This window comes from Macaca nemestrina, chromosome 3 (genome assembly GCF_043159975.1).
Source record: "Macaca nemestrina isolate mMacNem1 chromosome 3, mMacNem.hap1, whole genome shotgun sequence".
NCBI lineage: Eukaryota > Metazoa > Chordata > Mammalia > Primates > Cercopithecidae > Macaca > Macaca nemestrina.
Window position 1 is genome coordinate 164,546,232 of NC_092127.1, and position 19,490 is coordinate 164,565,721.

General features: G+C 35.6%; 1 long non-coding RNA gene across 3 annotated transcripts in view; it reads left to right on the forward strand.

The window, feature by feature from the left end:
• LOC105487774 (uncharacterized) overlaps nt 1-19,490 on the forward strand; it is a 229,347-nt gene that overhangs the window by 99,041 nt on the left and 110,816 nt on the right. For all 3 annotated transcript variants that reach the window (XR_011621385.1, XR_011621384.1, XR_011621386.1), the window contains one exon: nt 8,608-8,897. This is a non-coding gene — a long non-coding RNA (uncharacterized lncRNA). The remainder of the gene's footprint in view (nt 1-8,607; nt 8,898-19,490) is intronic.

Sequence of the window (19,490 nt, forward strand, 5' to 3'; positions counted from 1 at the left end):
TATTAGACATTCATTTTTTCATGATTATTGATAATACACTTAACAGAAAATACTGCTGTCAATATCAAATTAGAGATAACATATGGAAACAAATACTTCCAATACTACCCAAATCTTCAACTTTTTAATGTATATTTGTTAGAAGTAAGAATACAAATATGGGAAATACATTGTATTAAACATTCTGTTATAATAGAATGCTTACGAATTACCTTATAAGAGAGTTTTAATTTTTAATGTTTTTTACCTAGTCATAGAGTTAGGCATCTTGTTGCAATGACTTCTGGTAAAGCCTCCATCCTATGGCACCTGTTAGAGTGTTTCTCGATGTCTTACCTACTACAGTGAGCACATCTTCTACTATGAAACGTGTGGGTCATTCAGCTATATTGAGTGTCACAGTGGTTAATACTAGGTGTCAACTTGCCTGGATTGATAGATACCTAGAAGGCTGGTAAAGTATTGCTTCGGGTGTGTCTGTGAGGGAGTTGCCAGAGGAGATCCACATTTGAGTCAGTGGACTAGGACAGAAAGATCCAACCTCAACGAGGTTGGGCACCATCCAGTCAGCTGCCAGTGAAGCCAGAACAAAGCAGGTGAAAGAAGAGGGGACTAACTGGTTTGCTGAGTCTTCTGGCTCTTTCTTTCTTCACATGCCAGACACTTGCTTTCTCTCCTCCTGCTCTTGGACATCAGACTCCAAGTTCTTCAGGTTTTGGACTGTGGGACTTGCACCTGTGGCTTCCTTGGAGGCTTTCAGGCCATTGATTGCAGACCAAAGGCTGCACTGTCAGGTTCCCTGGTCTTGAGGCTTCACACTCGGACTCTTTTGCTAGCTACTGGCTTTTCCCTTTCCCCAGTTTGCAGACAGCCTACTGCGGAAGTTTGCCTTGTAATTGTGTGACCCAATTCTCCTTAATAAGCCCCCTTTCATATATATGTATATCTTATTGGTTCTGTCCCTCTGGAGAGCCCTGACTAATACAAATGAGTTATTGGTTGTGCGGTCAGTTTATTAAATTACCCTAAATGTCACACATACCCTTCACAAAAGAGAATTACTTTCTACATCTGAGATGATGTTTTATTTCTTTCTATTTTAACTTTCCACCCTTAATTTCCACCAATAATTTCCCAGAAATTATTGCTTTTAGTTTTAATGTCTGTAGTTTTGTCCTTAGAGTCTTTGTTTCACATCATCTACCTGTGTTATACCATTAGTATCTATGCCTAGGTTGTCACATTGACCTGAATCATCTGTTTCCTATTGTATCCGTATTTAGATGTACATTATACCCAAACTTGTCTAAGTTAACACTCTGGTTTAATTTAATGTAGCTCTCACAAATATTGAGAGCAACTCACTGCCTAGAAAATCCATAAAGAGGTTAAATTTCAAATTTAATCATAGTATCAATGTAAAGTGTATTTTATCATAAGATTTACTGTCACAAAATGTCTAGAAAAGTTTGAAGAAGACATATCTGTGATGAATAGAATGTTTTTCAAAATTTTATATTTGAATACGTTTTCTAGAGTCCAGAACATTTCCCATGAAAATTATGTCATAAGTGATAGTTTCAATTATCAGTTTTACGAACACGAACTATTTTACTTAGCATGTATTTTCGTATGTGTCACGAATCATAAACATTTCTGAATTTGTTTTTTGGACTTTCTTTTCTAAGTCTCAGATAATGTTACCAAGACACTAGGAGTTTAGTCTAGATCCTGTTGTTCACTGCACAGGAAGCCAATCACTGAGACAGCAAGTATTACCAGGAAAGAAGGCTTATTGGCTGCTGCAGCTGAGCACCCAATCTCTGAGATCAGTCTCAGTTCCATTTCCTCAACCCAACAAAATGAGGAGTTTATATGCCAGGGGAGAAATCTAACCGTGTGCAGGAAAATACAAATTAGGAAAGGGTGAGGAATAGGAGTTGGTGAACAGGAAATAGGTGCTCAGGGAATCATAACTGGTGAGGGGTCTGGCATCTCATTGTCCAGATATGGTGATCTGGTTAGTTCCAGTTCCTTGATTATATCTAGGAGGGAAGATGGTTGGTTTCCTGAGAAATAAACTCTGATAAAACAAATGTAACTTTCTGAAGTTTAAAGGCTAGAATGGTCAATTTCCATGTTTATTCAAAAGAAACCACAAATATCAGTTCCATGGGGCAATTGGGCCCATTTCAGTAATGGATAACTATGTAGATAATTAAATATGCCCATGTATATCTAAAATGGATTAGTTACTTTAGTAGAGAACAAAAAACCTCCAGAAGCAGCAAGTTCTAATCAGATGTACCTAAAAGTTTTTAATAGAAATTACTATTTGTAATAATGACTAACTCTGTGAATGACAGAGATAATCAGATAAAGGATTTGTTTTTAAGTCAAATGTTGGTAAATAGGGGGTTGGCTGTATTAAAAATTCTGAATAATCAACATGGATGGAAAATATCAATTGTCCATTTTGACACACAGAGTTTCTTGCCTTGTAATTTTATTTTGATGAAATTGCCTTGACACACTACTTGATTTTATAGTAAACTATACACAGTAATGAGATCATTGCATTTCAATGTGGTAAAAAGTCTTCTATCCTCTCCAAATTAAATCAGTTTTTGTCATCAGATATCCACGCAGACTCTGGTGCTTGTGAATTTTAGAAAGCTGTAATTGATTTTGGAAATTTGAACACATCTAAATTGTATTAAATGCACAGTTTTCTTTTCTCAACATTTTTTGTTCCACCAAATCTAACACACTTTAATTTTTAAGCAATACAGCAAAAATAATATCATAATCTGAAGAGAAAAGACACCGTTTGACCAGGAAGAAGAGTAATTGCTTAAAAATATGATTCCCTATTTGATGGTAACATTAGAGAAGTAATCCATAAAAGCTAGCCAAACCATTGATTCTGTCAAGTGATAATTGGATTAGAATCCCAAAAGACAATGAAATTTTTTCTATATAGAAGACTTTTTCCCCTATAAGCATTTCAGTAGATACCCTATTTCACTTATTTCTTCATCGATTTGTTTTGGTATTCTGAGAAATTGGCACAATGGCTGACATTTCATCATCTCCAAGGAAAGAAATGGCCAGATTCTCTCAAATAATTGAATCTTATTTTAACTGCACTGTTACAAGACTAGTTTTCTACCACAAAGTCCACTTGGTTCCAAGTGTAAAAATCTTGCTGACAACATTCTGGGTTTAAATTCTTATCTAATACTCTTGGCTCTTAATTCTTCTTCTTTTTTTTTTTTTTTTGGTGGAGTCTTGCTGTGTTCCTTAGGCTGGAGTGCAATGGCACAATCTCGGCTCACTGCAACCTCAGCCTCCAGCAATTCTCCTGCCTCAGCCTCCCAAGTAGTGGGATTACAGGTGTGTGCCACCATGCCTGGCTATTTTTTTTTTTTTTTAATTTTTAGTAGAGATGGGGTTTCACCATGTTGGCCAGACTGGTCTTTAATTCTTTTAGATCACTTAGAAAAGGCAATAATCCTTTTAGAACATTTTGAATAGTCTTTAGACTGCCAAAAGACTGTGTTACTTATTCCTTGTCTTCTTTTCTGAACACTCAACATAATTTAAGTTCCCCTCTAATGCTAAGGTAAGGCAATTCTAAAGCACTGCTCTGTATTCTTTCTGTGGGCTGCATGCTCGTTCATCTTGCCCTACTAAAGTTTAGGAGCCTACAGTGAAACCAGAAGACATTCTCATTTACTAAATCACAATTGCATGGAGTAAGAAAGATGGTATCTAATGAGGTGGTTAACCAAAGAAAGTAAACTTCATGGACTTATCTCCATTATAGTTCCTGAAATTGCATTATGTGTACCATATACTGCTCCATCTACTAGTATAGTAACTTACTCATGTTTCCATGAAGATATCATTGTTTTGTTCTTAAGTAGTTTACCAACCACAAGTTTGGGTGTGAGTGATTGTTGTTTAGTCATAAAAAAACAAATGTATCAAGATTCAAGTATGTGACATTTATTTATTATTATTATTATATTTTGAGATGGAGTCTTGCTCTTGTCACACAGGCTGGAGTGCAGTTGCATGATCTGGGCTCACTGCAACCTCCGCCTCCTGGGTTCAAGCGATTCTCCTGCTTCAGCCTTCCAAGCAGCTGGGATTACAGGCTCCTGCCACCACGCCTGGCTAATTTTTGTACTTTGAGTAGATACAGGGTTTCTCCATGTTGGCCAGGTTCGTCTCAAACTCCTGACCTCAGATGATCCACTCACCTTGACCTCCCAAAGTGCTCGGATTACAGGCATGAGCCACCGCTCCAGGCCTCAAGTATGTGACTCTTAATATAGAATTTTAATCTACATAAGATATAATAGTGAATATCATTAATAAAGTATCTCTTTATTCAAGATGTTTTTAAATTTCCAACTCTTAGGTTCATGGGGTACATGTGCAGGTTTGTTACATGAGTAAATTGCATATCTTTGGGGGTTTGTTTGCAGAGAATTTTATCACTCAGATAATAATCATTGTATACAATAGGTAGTTTTTCTATTCTCACTCTCCTCCCACCTCCACTCTCCTCCTAACTTATACCTTCAGATAGTCTGCAGTGTCTATTGTTCCTGTATTAGTCAGGGTTCTCTGGAGGGACAGAACTAACAAGATAGATGTATATGTAAAAGGGAGTTTATTAAGGAGTATTGACTCACACAATCACAAGGGGAAGTCCCACAATCCCAACTGCAAACTGGTGGGCAAGGAAGCCAGTCCCAGTCCCAGAACCTCAAATGTAGGGAAGCCGACAGAGCAGCCTTCAGTCTGAGGCCGAAGGCCTGAGAACCCCCGGCAAACCACTGATGTAGATCCAAGAGTTCAAAAGCTGAAGAACTTGGAGTCCGATGTATAGGGTCAGGAAGCATCCAGCATGGGAGAAAGTTGAAGGCCAGAAGACAATCCGTCTAGTTCTTCCATGTTCCTCTGCCTGCTTTTATCCTAGCTGTGCTGACAGCTGATTAGATGGCCCAACCAGATTGAGAGTGGGTCTGCTTCTCCCAGTCCACTGACTCAAATGTTCATTTCCTTTGCCAACACCCTCACAGACACACCCAGGAACAGTGTTACATCCTTCAACCCAATCAGGTTGACACTCAATATTAACCATCACAGTTCCCTTCTTTGTGTCCATGTATCCTCAATGTTTAGCTCCAACTTAGAAGTGAGAATGTGTGGTATTTTGTTTTCCATTCCTGCATTCATTCGCTTAGGATAACAGCCTACAGCTGCATGTTGTTGCAGAGGAAATGATTTTATTCAATTATATGGCTGCATAGTATTCCATGGTGTATATGTACCATATTTTCTTTATCTAGTTCACAGTTGATGGGCATCTAGGTTGATTCCATATTTGCTATTGTGAACAGTGCTGTGATGAATATAGGAGTTCCTGTGTCATTATGGTGGAATGATTTATATTCTTTTTAGTATATACCCAATAATGGAATTGCTGGGTCAAATGGTAGTTCTGTTGTAACTTCTTTGAGAAATTTCCAAACTGTTTTCCGCAGTGGCTAGGCTAATGTACATTTTCACCAGCAATATATAAGTATTCTCTTTTTTTCATAACTTTGCCAGTATCTGTTATTGTTTGTTTTTAGTAATATCCATTCTGGCAGGTGTGAAATGATATTTCGTTTTGGTTTTGTTGCTGCTGTTGTTGCTGTTTTTTTATTTTTTATTTTTTATTTTTTTGTAGAGATGGAGTCCCATTGTGTTGCTCACATTGGTCTTGAACCCCTGGGCTCAAGCAATCTTACCACATTAGCATCCCAAAGTGCTAGGATTATAGGCATGAGATACTGCACCCAGCTTCATTGTGGTTTTGCTTTGCATTTCTCTAATGATTAGTGGTGCTGAGCATTTTTTCATGTTTCTTGGCTGCTTGTATACCTTATTTTGTGATGTGTGTTCATGTTTTTGCCCATTTTGTAGTGGGGTTGTTTTTTGCTTATTAGTTTGTTTAAGTTCCTTATAGATTTGTTAAGTTCCTTATAGACTCTGCATATTACATCTTTGTCAGATGCACAGTTTGTGAATATTCTCTCATATTATGTAGGTTGTCTTTTTACTCTGTTAAGTTTATTTTGCTGTGCAGAGCTCTTTAGTTTAATTAGTATCCTCATCAATTTTCATTTTGTTGAAACTGCTTTGGAAAACTTAATCATAAATTATTTTCTGAGGCCAGTGTCCACAATCGTATTTCCTGAGTTTTCTTCTAGGATTCTTATCCTTCAATGTCTTATATTTAAATCTTCCATCCGTCTTGAGTTAATTTTTGTATATGGAAGGAGTCTAGTTTCAATTGCCTGCATATTGCCAGCCAGTTATTCCAGCACCATTTATTGAATAATAGAAAGTTTTTTCTTATTGCTTGTTTTTGTTGACTTTGTTGAAGATCAGATGGCCATAGGTGTGCAACTGTATTTCTGGGTTTTGTATTCTGTTCCATTGGTCTATGGGTCTGTTTTTGTACCAGTATCATGCCATTTTAGTTGCTGTTGCTTTGTACTGCAGTTTGAAGTCAGGTAATATGATGACTTTTGCTTTGTTCTTTTTGTTTATGCTTGCTGTGGCTATTTGAGCTCTTTTTTTTTGGTTCCCTATTAATTTTAAAATAGTTTTTTTTTCTCATTCTGTGAAAAAACGTCATTGGTAGTTTGATAAAAATAGCATTGAATCTGTAAAATTTAAAAATTATACCATGTCAGTAATGTCAACACAATCACTTTCAAGCTTGAAACACAACAGCTTGATAACCATAAGATCTGATAGATATTGATCGACTTCTCCGAACCTTGATTTGTTACGTTTGTTTTAAAGGATTACTATGAGGATTAAATTAAATGAGACATGGATTGTTATCTCTTCCAGGAGATGGAATGTAATGAGAATGTACTAATTTTAACTTATTTTTAAAGCCTTATTTAGAAAAAAAAAAAATTGACCTCAAGCAAGTTACAGGACAGTGAGGGTCTTTTATAAAAATGTACTATATTAAATGATTATTTTGGCATTGTACTAAAATAATTATTATTTTATTATACTATAGCAGACCAACCTATTTAAATGTGTTAATAAGAAGACTGAAGACAACAAAAGCTTTTGACAAAAATTTAACAACTCTTTACTACAATTGGCAGTTCAAATTTTCATTTTAGTTTTTTAATTAAAGGAAGAACAATTAAGAAGTATGACTACATTCTTATTCCAGAATTTATTGAAAGGAGAGGAGGAGAGAAATAAATCTCTGCTCTTAATCACGGATTTGCTCTCTCTCATGAAGGAGGTAAAGAAAGATGAGGTTTGTAAGAAAATATTTTATTTTTGTTCACATCCTATGTACAGGAGATGACTCTGTATTTATTTTGGCCAATCCTTATCATTGTTTAAAGGAAACTGAAATCAAGCTTTTTATGAGCAAATCCTTGATTTTTATTTACTAAAAAATATTTTGTACACCATACTAAATCTACAAGTTTGGGATCTAAAATGTTTAATGTACAATACCACATATATATATAAAATATTTTATTATTATTATTTATATATCTGAACTATGTGATATATATATATGTTGTCTGAGTTTTTCTGGTAGGCATTTGATGATATGTCCACAATACTTTAGAAAAGAATGTGCTTGCAATTCATATTAGTGATAATATCAGTAAAATCTTTGTAATTTGCAATGCCATTCTACCCCTTCAAACTTTGCCCCATGCTCTCATTTCTGACCTACAGAATTCTTCACAAATTGGAACCCACAATTCAATGGTAACAATTATATTTCTGCTAACATTCAGAGTTCTACATTTTACTGAATGACTCAGAGGTATGAAATGTTTGGGCCTAATGAGTGGGGAGCAGGCATTTGAGAAAGGGGTAGAATATTCCAAAATGTGGCTGAAAGATTTGAAAAGACATCTCTATAAAGAGAACATAAGGGACCTGAGATGGCAGAGTGAGTTTAAAAACTAGGATATACCTATGAATGGATCTCGTTTTGAAGGATTTACTTGTTTTGCTCATTTTTGTGTGTTGTTTTTGTTGTTGATGCTATTAGAAGCTTGGAAATATTTATTTGGCAACGTTCTCTCCATTTTCTTCATATGATCCCTTGTACATTCCTCGGTTTCTTCCATAAAGCATTTTAGCTGGATAGTCATGTCTTAAGAAGACTTAAAAACAGAATGATAAATTAATAGGAGAACATGGTTCACATCTTATGTTTTTGTTAGTGCTTATGCAGAGGGAAAGTGACCTGTTTCAGGAATTAAAACTTGTGTTCCGGGAGGCCGAGACGGGCGGATCACAAGGTCAGGAGATCGAGACCATCCTGGCTAACACGGTGAAACCCTGTCTCTACAAAAAAAAAAAAAAAAAAAAAGACTTGTGTTCCAAGTAGTAGCCAGAACCATAAAGAATCCATTAATATCTTTTAAAAATAACAAAATTTAGGGATTTTTTAAAATAAATGAGCTTGAATGTTTTTCATATATTATTTTAATCTTTATAAAAAACATCATGCTCTTAGTGTTCTTATTCTTTATTTTACAGATAAGAAAACTGAAATACAGAGAAGAAAATAACCCTGTCAATAACTAGCAAGAAGACTCAGGGTTCAACCTCAAATGTTTGGCTCTGAAGTTAAGACCTAATCAGTGCTCTGTATTACCAAGAAGTGTTCCCCAAAATGCCAGAATGGACATACGATTAGAAGAGACAACTTCTAGGTGGATGTTTAAGAATAATGTTCTAGAGGCAACTGAACCTCTGAAAAAGGAAAAAAGGAAGAGATTAAATTTAGAAAGAAATAAAGCTACTAAATTCTACCAACAACAGTGCATGTGAGTATTGTGCATATATATTATTATTGTTATGTTTTAATACTTATATTTTATTTCCGTCTTGCCTCATGAGGGTTTAAAATGATTCCTTAGAATCTGTAAATGAAGCATTATTAGCTGAGCCTATAGAAATTAAGCCCATGATTCTGTATATTCACACATCTGTTAACACTTTAGTGATATAGTAGGATAGTTAAAATAGTAATTAGATGTCACTCTTTTTTTTTTTTTAATCATCCTTTAAGTTCTAGGGTACATGTGCACAATATGCAGATTTGTTACATATGTATACATGTGCCATGTTGGTGTGCTGCACCCATAAACAAGTTCAGCCATTGTGGAAAACAGTGTGGTGATTCCTCAAGGATCTAAAACTAGAAATACCATATGACCCAGCCATCCCATTACTGGGGATATACCCAAAGGATTATAAATTATGCTGCTATAAAGACACATGCACACATTTGTTTATTGCAGCACTATTCACAATAGCAAAGACTTGGAATCAACCCAAATGTCCATCAGTGACAGACTGGATTAAGAAAATGTGGCACATATACACCATGGAATATTATGCAGCCATCAAAAAGGATGAGTTTGTGTCCTTTGTAGGGACGTGGATGCAGATGGAAACCATCATTCTAAGCAAACTATCGCAAGAACAGAAAACCAAATACCGCATGTTCTCACTCATAGGTGGGAATTGAACAATGAGATCACTTGTACACGGAAAGGGGAACATCACACACTGGGGCCTATTGTGGGGAGGGAGGAGTGGGGAGGGATGGCATTGGGAGTTATACCCGATGTCACTCTTAATATAGTGCTCTAAACTTCCAGTAGACCGACAGTCAGTTATGTGATACAAAAAGTTTAAGCATCTCAAGCCCAGTAAAGAATATGAAAGACTCTACAAAACAAAGCATGCATTTAATTAAGGCTCATCTAAAACCAGCCCATCTTGCTTAATATGTATACTTTATATTTTACTCCACATAATCTAAACAAGTAAGACTAAAATTTAAACTTGAGACATAATTGTTTGTATTTTTTTCAATTACTTTAAAATCTTTTTTTTTTTTTTTTTTTTTTTTTTTTGAGACGGAGTCTTGCTGTGTCACCCAGGCTGGAGTGCAATGGCCAGATCTCGGCTCACTGCAAGCTCCGCCTCCCAGGTTCACGCCATTCTCCTGCCTCAGCCTCCCGAGTAGCTGGGACTACAGGCACCCGCCACCTCGCCCGGCTAGTTTTTTTTTGTATTTTTTATTAGAGACGGGGTTTCACCGTGTTAGCCAGGATGGTCTCGATCTCCTGACCTCGTGATCCGCCCGTCTCGGCCTCCCAAAGTGCTGGGATTACAGGCTTGAGCCACCGCGCCCGGCTACTTTAAAATCTTTACTTGATATCTGTAATGACTTATCCTTGACTTTCTTTTGCACTTCAGGGTGTGATGCATCTGTTCTGGGTTTATTTCAAGAGATTGGGTAATTTGGTCATTCATTTGATTAATTAGCAGGTATTTGAAAAAGAAATGGAAACATTGAGAAGGCAGTGCCATACTTTTTAAAGAAGGTCATATCATCTAATTTTCACAGAACTAACCGTTTAGTTGCTTAATTAAAACACAATTCTACATGTTTTTTCTTTGCTAAATTTATGATCTAAATAATGTTATGCTGCTTCAAATTTTACATAAACATTTTTGTTGTTAAAGACATTTTAGAATGTTAATATTTGACTTGATCATCTACGCCTCTGTCTTCATTTTTCATATGTGTTCCTGCCCTTACAAAATTGGAAGGTGCATGATAATACAAACTTATCTGTGACTTCTTTTTGTGATGACTTTTTTACTTCAGACATTCAAATGTAAGTTTTGAGGTTATTATTTATAATGAAGAACATTACTTAGACTACATATCCTACCAGTATAAGGTCTAATAAAGATATTTTAAAATTCATGTATTCACTTATTTACCACTTTGTATAAGTAATGTAGACTTATCAGGTGGATGTGATCTTCTGAAGAAGAGCAAGAGAATCTCAGACTTTAAGGAATTTCCAAAGAATAGAAAACGGATCATTAAGAAAACAATTACAATCAAATATGTTAAAACTCAGAATAAGGCACTCATTCATGCTACTAAAAAAAAAAAATGTATGGAGTAGAGGCTGAGGTGAGCTGATTGCTTGAAGCCAGGTGTTTGAAACCAACATGAGCAACATAGCAACATAGCAAGACTTCGATTTCTAAAAAAATAAAAATAAAAATAAAAAAAATAAAAATAAATTAGCTGGGTAAAAGTATTCAGGAGGCTGAAGTGGGAGGATTGCTTGAGCCCAGGAGGCAGAGGCTGCAGTGAGCTGAGACAGCACCACTGCACCCCAGCCGGCTCGGCACAGTGAGACCCCATCTCAAAAAAAAAAAAAAAAAAAAAAAGAAAAAAAATTATCTGGGTGAGATGGCTTGGGTCTGTAGTTCTAGCTACTCCAGAGACTGAAGCAGGATGACTGATTGAGCTCAAGAGTTCGAGGCTGCAGGAAGCTATAATCATGTCACTGCACTCTAGGCTGGGACACAGACTGAGGCAGCATTTCTTAACAAAAAAAGTAAAAAATAAAAGCAATTGAATTTCATTGTATATTTACTGGGCATTATAAATTGCTTAATTAATGAAGTGCTTTTTAACTTTAAAACTACTAGTCAGAAGTCTTATTTCAGTCACTCTTAGATTATGCATCATGAGTTTTGTTTTACATTCCATATTCCAGTTCCAGTGGAAAATCCTAGATGTGCTATAAAATGCAATACTTTACTATTTATAGGGATTCAATTGAGCATGTTGATTATTATAAGACAAAATTAAATCACTTCTCTGCTACTTTTAGCTGCCTGACAAAGGATAAACTACTGAAAAATTTGTTATTTTAGTATTCATTTATAATATATATAAATACATAATTTAATAGGTGATATAATGTATGTTATGTGCTTAGCATGCTGTTTTGTACATAGTAAAAACCAATCAGTTTTAATTATTTTTATTCTTTTTTGTTGTTTTTTGAGATGGAGTCTCACTCTCACCCAGGCTGGAGTGCAGTGGTGTGATCTTGGCTCACTGCAGCCTCTGCCTTCCAGGTTCATGCAATTCTCCTGACTCAGCCTCCCGAGTAGCTGGGACTACAGGCACCTGCCACCACGCCTGGATAATTTTTTATATTTTTAGTAAAGACGGGATTTCACCGCGTTAGCCAGGATGGTCTCGATCTCCTGACCTCGTGATCTGCCCGCCTCGGCCTCCCAAAGTGCTGGGATTACAGGCATGAGCCACTATGCCCGGCCTAATTATTTTTATTCTTGTTATTTTCTTTATGTTTTGTTTTCTGTATGAACACCATTACGAGAAAAGTTTTCAGACTTAAGCTCCAGGAAAAAAAAACAAAAACAAAAACTATTTTCTTAAAAGAAATCAGAATGTATGCTAACTTAAAATATTGCAAATCATTACTGACTATAATTTCCATTCAGTTTTGTGCTCCTGGAAACTCAAACCATATATAAAGCTCAACTTTAATAACTTAGTAGGAGATTGGTCTGAATCTCTCTCTGTCTTTTAAGTATTTCCTCTGTCCTGACCTGCATATTTGGTGGCAATTGTTATCTACTTACATTTTATCATTTTATTCTATGAATTTTTATAAACTGATGACTCCTTTCTAGAATCATGGGATATAAATAAATGGACATGTATATTTATATAATATTGCTCTGGAGCAGCTAATTCATGTTCTCTCAGGATCGCGATGGGGGGTCTCCCCTATGTTGCCCAGACTAATCACAAACTCCTGACCTCAAGTAATCCTCCCATCCCAGCCTCCCAAAGTGCTGGGGTTACAGACATGAGCCATCACACCCTGGCCTAATTAGCCATCTTAAGGTTTGAGACATATGAAGTAAAAATTAAACTTGTATTCTCCAGAACTTAGTGATCATCACTACCCTTAACCTCCCTAGCAAATTCAAATCAGTGTTAAACAATTCGTATTTAGATAAATATGTGCACGGAATTTCATATGAAATAATGTAGTGGATAATTTTCTCTTATACAGAGATGAGATGTTTTATTTAGTAAATGAAGTAGAAAAAGAGGTAACACATAACTAAGAGATATAGTTAGTTTGTGTAACAGGAAAAAAGTTTAGAGCAAAAGAAGTTATCATGCCTCTCTCTTCCTTTCAAACTGTCTTGCATATTTCTATTATGATCAGTCTTCAAATTCTAATTTAACTTCTTCCTCAGAGACATACAGAGGCTTATTAAATTCGTCAGCAAGTACAAAGTAAACATACCTATCAAATCCTATTTCTTTCATGTTTAAAGATATAATTTTATGCTACTTGTTGAACATATTTCCCACATTTAAATCATAAAAATCTGCTTACTGTTGACCACACACATCATATTGACCCTGCCTCGGAGGCCTCTGGCAGTCATTCTCTCTGTTTACATCCTATACCTCTTGCTTCACCACAGAATACCTTCCCAAAATGCTTGTTGGAAAAGCTCGCCAGCAACCTTTCCTGAAAAATCTACCCAATTCTAAACTTTACAAAGTATTATTTCAGGCTGGGCACAGTGGCTCACGCCTATAAGCCCAACATTTTGGGAGTCTGAAGTGGGTGGATAACTTGAGGTCAGGGGTTCAAGACCAGCCTGGCCAAGATAGTGAAACCCCTTCTCTACTAAAAATACAAAAATTAGCCAAGAGTGGTGGTGCATGCCTGTAGTCCCAGATACTCTGGAGTCTGAGGGAGGAAAATCACTTGAACCCAGGAGGCAGAGGCTGCAGCTAGCCAAGATCGTGCCACTACACTGTAGCCTGGGTGACAGAGCCAGACTCCATGTCAAAAAAGAGAAAGGAAGGAAAGAAGGAAGGAAGGAGGGAGGGAGGGAAGGAGGAAGGAAGGAGGGAGGGAAGGAAGGAGGAAGGAAGGAAGGAAGGAAGGTTACTTCAGTCCTTTACCCCATCTGTAAAAAATCATAGCTGACTCTTTGATCACTAACATGTGGGTTCTTGAGTCTTCATTCTATTTTACCCATTCCTAGAAATTACAACCAGGAGGAAAAAATAAATCAGGTATATGCATACTAGACCACAGGTTTTGCTTCTAAAAACCGTATAGCTTTTTGGACATTGAAGTTGGAGCTCTCACAACAAAGAACCAACATTTATTAACTGCCTATTATTTATTAGAGACTGTGCTAATCACTGCCTAAAGTAATATTATTTAGCATTAAAATAATGTCTTCATATTATATAATGTCAAATAACACTGCATATCCTAATGAATATACAAGGCAAAGTCACAATAAAACAAGCACACAAAAAAGTCTTCTGACTTACCTATTTCTATCCTAATTCCCTCCCCCAAAAGGTAATGAATTTCAACCAGTTTGACTGATTCTTCTGTTAAGTTAGTTATCTTTATAGTCCTAATTAATTAACACATGGATAGTTAAGAAACAATTCTCACTTACAGATATCTACTGATATACTCCTCCTTTAGATGGTGAAATGGATGTAATATGTACATCCTCCAAATGTAATGTTCTTAATCTGACCCTCCCCCAACATACAAAAATCACCTTTCAATGGTATCTTAACAATCCTGTGATCAACACAGTTAAATCTGTGCGGGTTGTCTATGGCCCCTAAAATCAAATGCTTAATTCAAAAATATTAAATGTCTAAAAAGGAGTTCAGGTAAAGGCTCCTCCTCCCTCACCTTATTAAATTATCTACGGTAAAGGGTCTCATGTCCTAAGCAGATAGTGACAGCACTGATAGCCCTTAAAAAACAAAGTGTATGTTATCAACTCAAACTTTGTTTTCAGCTGTTATTTAGAACCTGGAAAAAATGAATGATATTAATTGAGGATCATTTGAAGCCTGTACAGTAAATCTAGGAAAGCTAGACACTCATCAATGACTCCAGCTGACGGTGAGAAATCCATTTATTTGGAGCAGTATGTTTGTGAACTTGACCTTAAAGAATCACTTTCATTTCCTGTGTTGTTGCAGGCTCAATCAAGAAAAGCTACAAGAAACAGCTTCATTAAAACTCATGCTTTATTTTCCTTACACTTTCTCTTAAGCATATTGTGTAGGAATATTACCTGTGAAGCTGTACATGGCAATTAATTTAAGGACATCCTTGCGATTGTTATAGAGAGGATGAAGAAGCATGTAACTCATCATATTTTTATTTCTTGACTGCTAAAATTTTCAGAACTCACATATATCAGTTAACCTTCATAGGTATATATTTTTGCATCTTTTTTTAGAATTTGTTGTTTTATATAATTTTACTGTGTTTCTAATAAGTTGCCTCAACACAAAATAAGTTGAGTATTATTAAGATAATAATAATGATGTTTCTGTGTTATTTGGCTATATATGTCCTTCAACCATGAAAATAAGATGAGGAAAAGACTATAGTTCTATCCTATATTCTAGACTATATTTATCAGTAACATCTATGACAGGCCACTTAACATTACCTTGACTCCTTTATTGCCAGATGAATAAGTTAGTACTGACCTTTTCTACGAGGTCTTAGTAAGTACTAACCATGTGTAATTATTAAAATTTTTGAAAATATAATTGACACTCTGAGCACTACTGAAGAACATTTAAAAGAGATTGCTCCCCTGCTGCTTTCTATTAAATACTAAAATTAACAAATGGATACTAAAAGAAACATTGTGATTGACTGTTTCTTATAATTTCAAAATATGAAGATTTGACATGGTAAAAATGCTCATATTTACAGACTGCTGCCAAAACTTCCTCTATTTTGTTTTGGTATCAGAGCAAGATATCAGAAGGCTAAAAATAATTTGCTCATTGCAGTGCATCAGATTACTCCCATAGTTAGCAATTAAAACAACAATTTATTTTTAATCGAGGAATACAAAGTTGCAGCTATAAAGGATGAATTAAATCGAGACTGAATCTACAGCATGATGACTATGGCTATTAATAATATTGTACTATATACTGAACATTTTCCAAGGAGTTCATTTTAGGTGCCCTTACTACATACAAGAAAGGTAACAATGTGCAGAGATGGGTATGTTAATTTACTTTACTGAAATTATTCATCTGCATATGTATAGCAAAATATAACAGTAATACCATAAATATACATACAATTAAAAACACATTTATTATCCTGCCGTTTCTTTGGGTCAGGAATCACTTAGCTAAGTGTTTCTGGATCATGGTTTCTCATAAGATTGAGGTCAAAATATTGTAAGATATTAGCCAGGGATGCAACGCTGGACTTAAGGTGATGATCTGTTTCTGAGATAGCTCATTAACATTGACTTCCTCACCACATGGGCCTCTCTCTAGGGCTGCTTTAGGGTTCTGAAAGCGTGGCAACTGGCTTTCCCCAGAATAAATAGTGAGAGAAAAGAGAAAAGAGAGAGAGACTAAAACAGAAACAGAGACAGAGAGAAGTGCCGTTTTCTGTGGTCTCAGAGACCAACCCTGAATCTGTGTTGAGAGAATACAGAGTGCATGAAGACAGGAAGGCAGGGATCAATGTGGAGCACCTTTGAGGCGCAATGAATGTAAATGGATTTTCGTGTTTCCTCCCCGTGTCATATTGAACAATTCTTCACAATCTATAGATGCAGAGGATATTTAAAAATCTAAATGACTTAGTTATCATAGAACATAAATTTATAGACTCACCAGTAACTAGAACAAAACTTGACTCATAATAGATATTCTGTAGATAAGTTCTAAGAGTAACAATTTATGATTTATATTCAAGGTTATACATAGGTGGTTATTGATACATAATATGAAGCAATGTTTAATCAATGATCTCCTAATGATTTGTGATCGATGATCAATGAATATTTTTCAGTTTGTTTAAAATTATTTATTTAAATGCCAAAACAATTTTATCTTGTTCTATAGACTCTAAACTCTAAAAATGATATTTTAATGAGACTATGTATCATAAGGCATGCTCATATTTTCATATCCATGTACCAATTTCTTTGTCTCTCTCTGTTGTGATTTGTTTTCAATTTAGTTCCTTTTATAATGTGTTCTGTAGCATTTTTAGCCACAGGAAAAGTATAATGAGGTGCTACACAATTTCATATTTGCCTAAAGGTGTATTTATTTTACTCTAACTCTTGCATGATATAGTAGTTGGCTGTATATTCATGATATAAGCAAAGCCAAGGCACAAGCTTTCACTCAGAACTTACATTCAGGGGTCCAGATTTCTTTCAACTTTTAGCTTATCCTCACAAGTCAACTGAAAAGTGGGAGTGTAAAATGTGAACAGATTTCATAGGATATTTTTAGTTTTCATGCCTATTAATAGCACACACCACTTCCATTCACATCCCGTGGGTCAGGTCTAAGATAAATGGTTTGACTCTCAGTAAGAAAAGCTGGAAAATATCAGCAGGGCGCGTGGCTCACGCTTGTAATCCCAGCCCTTTGGGAGGCCGCGGCTGGCGGATCACCAGGTCAGGAGATCGAGACCATGTTAGCTAACACAGTGAAACCCCGTCTCTACTAAAAATACAAAAAAAAAAAAAAAAATTAAAAAATTACTCAGATGTGGTGGTGGGCGCCTGTAGTCCCAGCTACTCGGGAGGCTGAGGCAGGAGAATGGCGTGAACTCAGGAGGCGGAGCTTGCGGTGAGCCGAGATCCCGCCACTGCACTCCAGCCTGGGCGACACACCGAGACTCTGTCTCAAAATAAATAAATAAATAAAAAGCTGGAAAATATCATTTAGTTTTGGCTCCAGAGGAAAGAAAACACCCAGACATTGTTGAACAACTGTAGTCACTTCCATGCTTTTCATTTTTCACACCTGAAATTGTTGTTCTCATCATTGGACCTGTCTTATTTGTTTTGAATACACTTATTTATCATGTTTGTTTTAAGCAAAATATCTACATTAGTTTGACTTTCATGCAAATAGAGCTAGCACTTGTAAATTATTATACAAATAATTCAGTCATTTAGAAAATGTGTATAATATAGATAAGCAAAAAGAAAAAAAAATCACCTGATTTACAAATAAAAAAACGTAGTTAACTCTTGGTCTGAATGCATAGTAACTTGTTGATAATAAAAGTTAATGCTTCCACATTTTATGTAGATACATATCATATATATGTATAACTATATATTGAATGTATGTGTATATATTATATATATGTGTGATTGTACAATACATATTACTTCAAAACCAAGTTTTGCATTTACCCATACAAACACAGAAACATAAACACACGGATGCACCCTGCATGTGTCTATGATGTCTGATACTTACTGTGACTAGCCATCCACTAAAAAGTGGATGCTTTCCATATGTTATCTAACTTAGTTTCCAAAATAACTTAATGGTATAAAAAATACCATTGTAGAATATGAAAAAAAACTGAGGCTCAAAGAGTTTTTTTAACTTGTCACACTTCATACTTTTATAGAGTAGAGCTGATATTCAAGGTTCCATTGTCTAACTCCTAAACCTAAATGCTGAACAACTCTGCTGCATTGTCTTAGCATAGCTCCTGTCTAACTAAGCACTTTTTGTGATCCAGGCACAAAGTAACTGTGTTGTAGACATCCATTATTTAATCCTCACAACAATTTCATGGTAGATAGCATTATCCTCATCTTTCAGATTCTATAAACCAGGCTTAGAGCTTTAAACGTAATGCCCTAGATCACAGAACAGCAAGTGGACAAGTGTTTAAACTCATGTCTTTGTGACTCAAAAGTAGTTTTCCAATGTAAACGCTTCACTGCCAGGGTGAGGATATCTCTATTAGCAATATTTTTGCTATATATTACATAAAAGAACTGCTGTGTCATCTAGTGCTACATTTATCAAATTATTGGATATGAAATACTGGTTTTGTATGAACAAACCCAGCAAATGGAAGGTGAAAGATGTTTCCTATTAAGCGTCTATCCTGTGAATTTGAATCAAAGATGATTTCACATAAATAAAAACCAAGTTATTTCTAGTGAAGATTTTTATGAAAAAAACAAATTAAATATTTATAAAAATGTAGCCAACTAGGGAAGAACAAATAAATTTTTTTCAGATAAATCAAATAAATAAAATAATACCACAGTAGCAACAGTGGTAGACCCCCTAAAAAAGAATAAATTGGACAGAAATTTGGCATTTATTGTTCCCTGTGTTACCTGATGTAATGCCTACATGACATAGCTGAATTTCTACTCTGTCCTAACTCTGCTTTTCGTTAAGAAACAGGATGCCTGTAATAAAGAGCTCCCTTTGTAATAAGACCAGGTGAGACTGATTGGAACCAAGATAGCTGACCAAATGACTTCAAAAATACTTCTGACTTCTCATTATCATGTTAAATGTTACTCCCACCAGTGCCATGACAGTTGACAATTGCCATTACAATGACTGAAAGAGCAAGAAAAGAACAAAAAGGAGGAGTACTCCCATTTCACTTTGAATTTTTCCATTTCTGGAAAGGACACAAATTTTCCTTCCCTCACTTTTA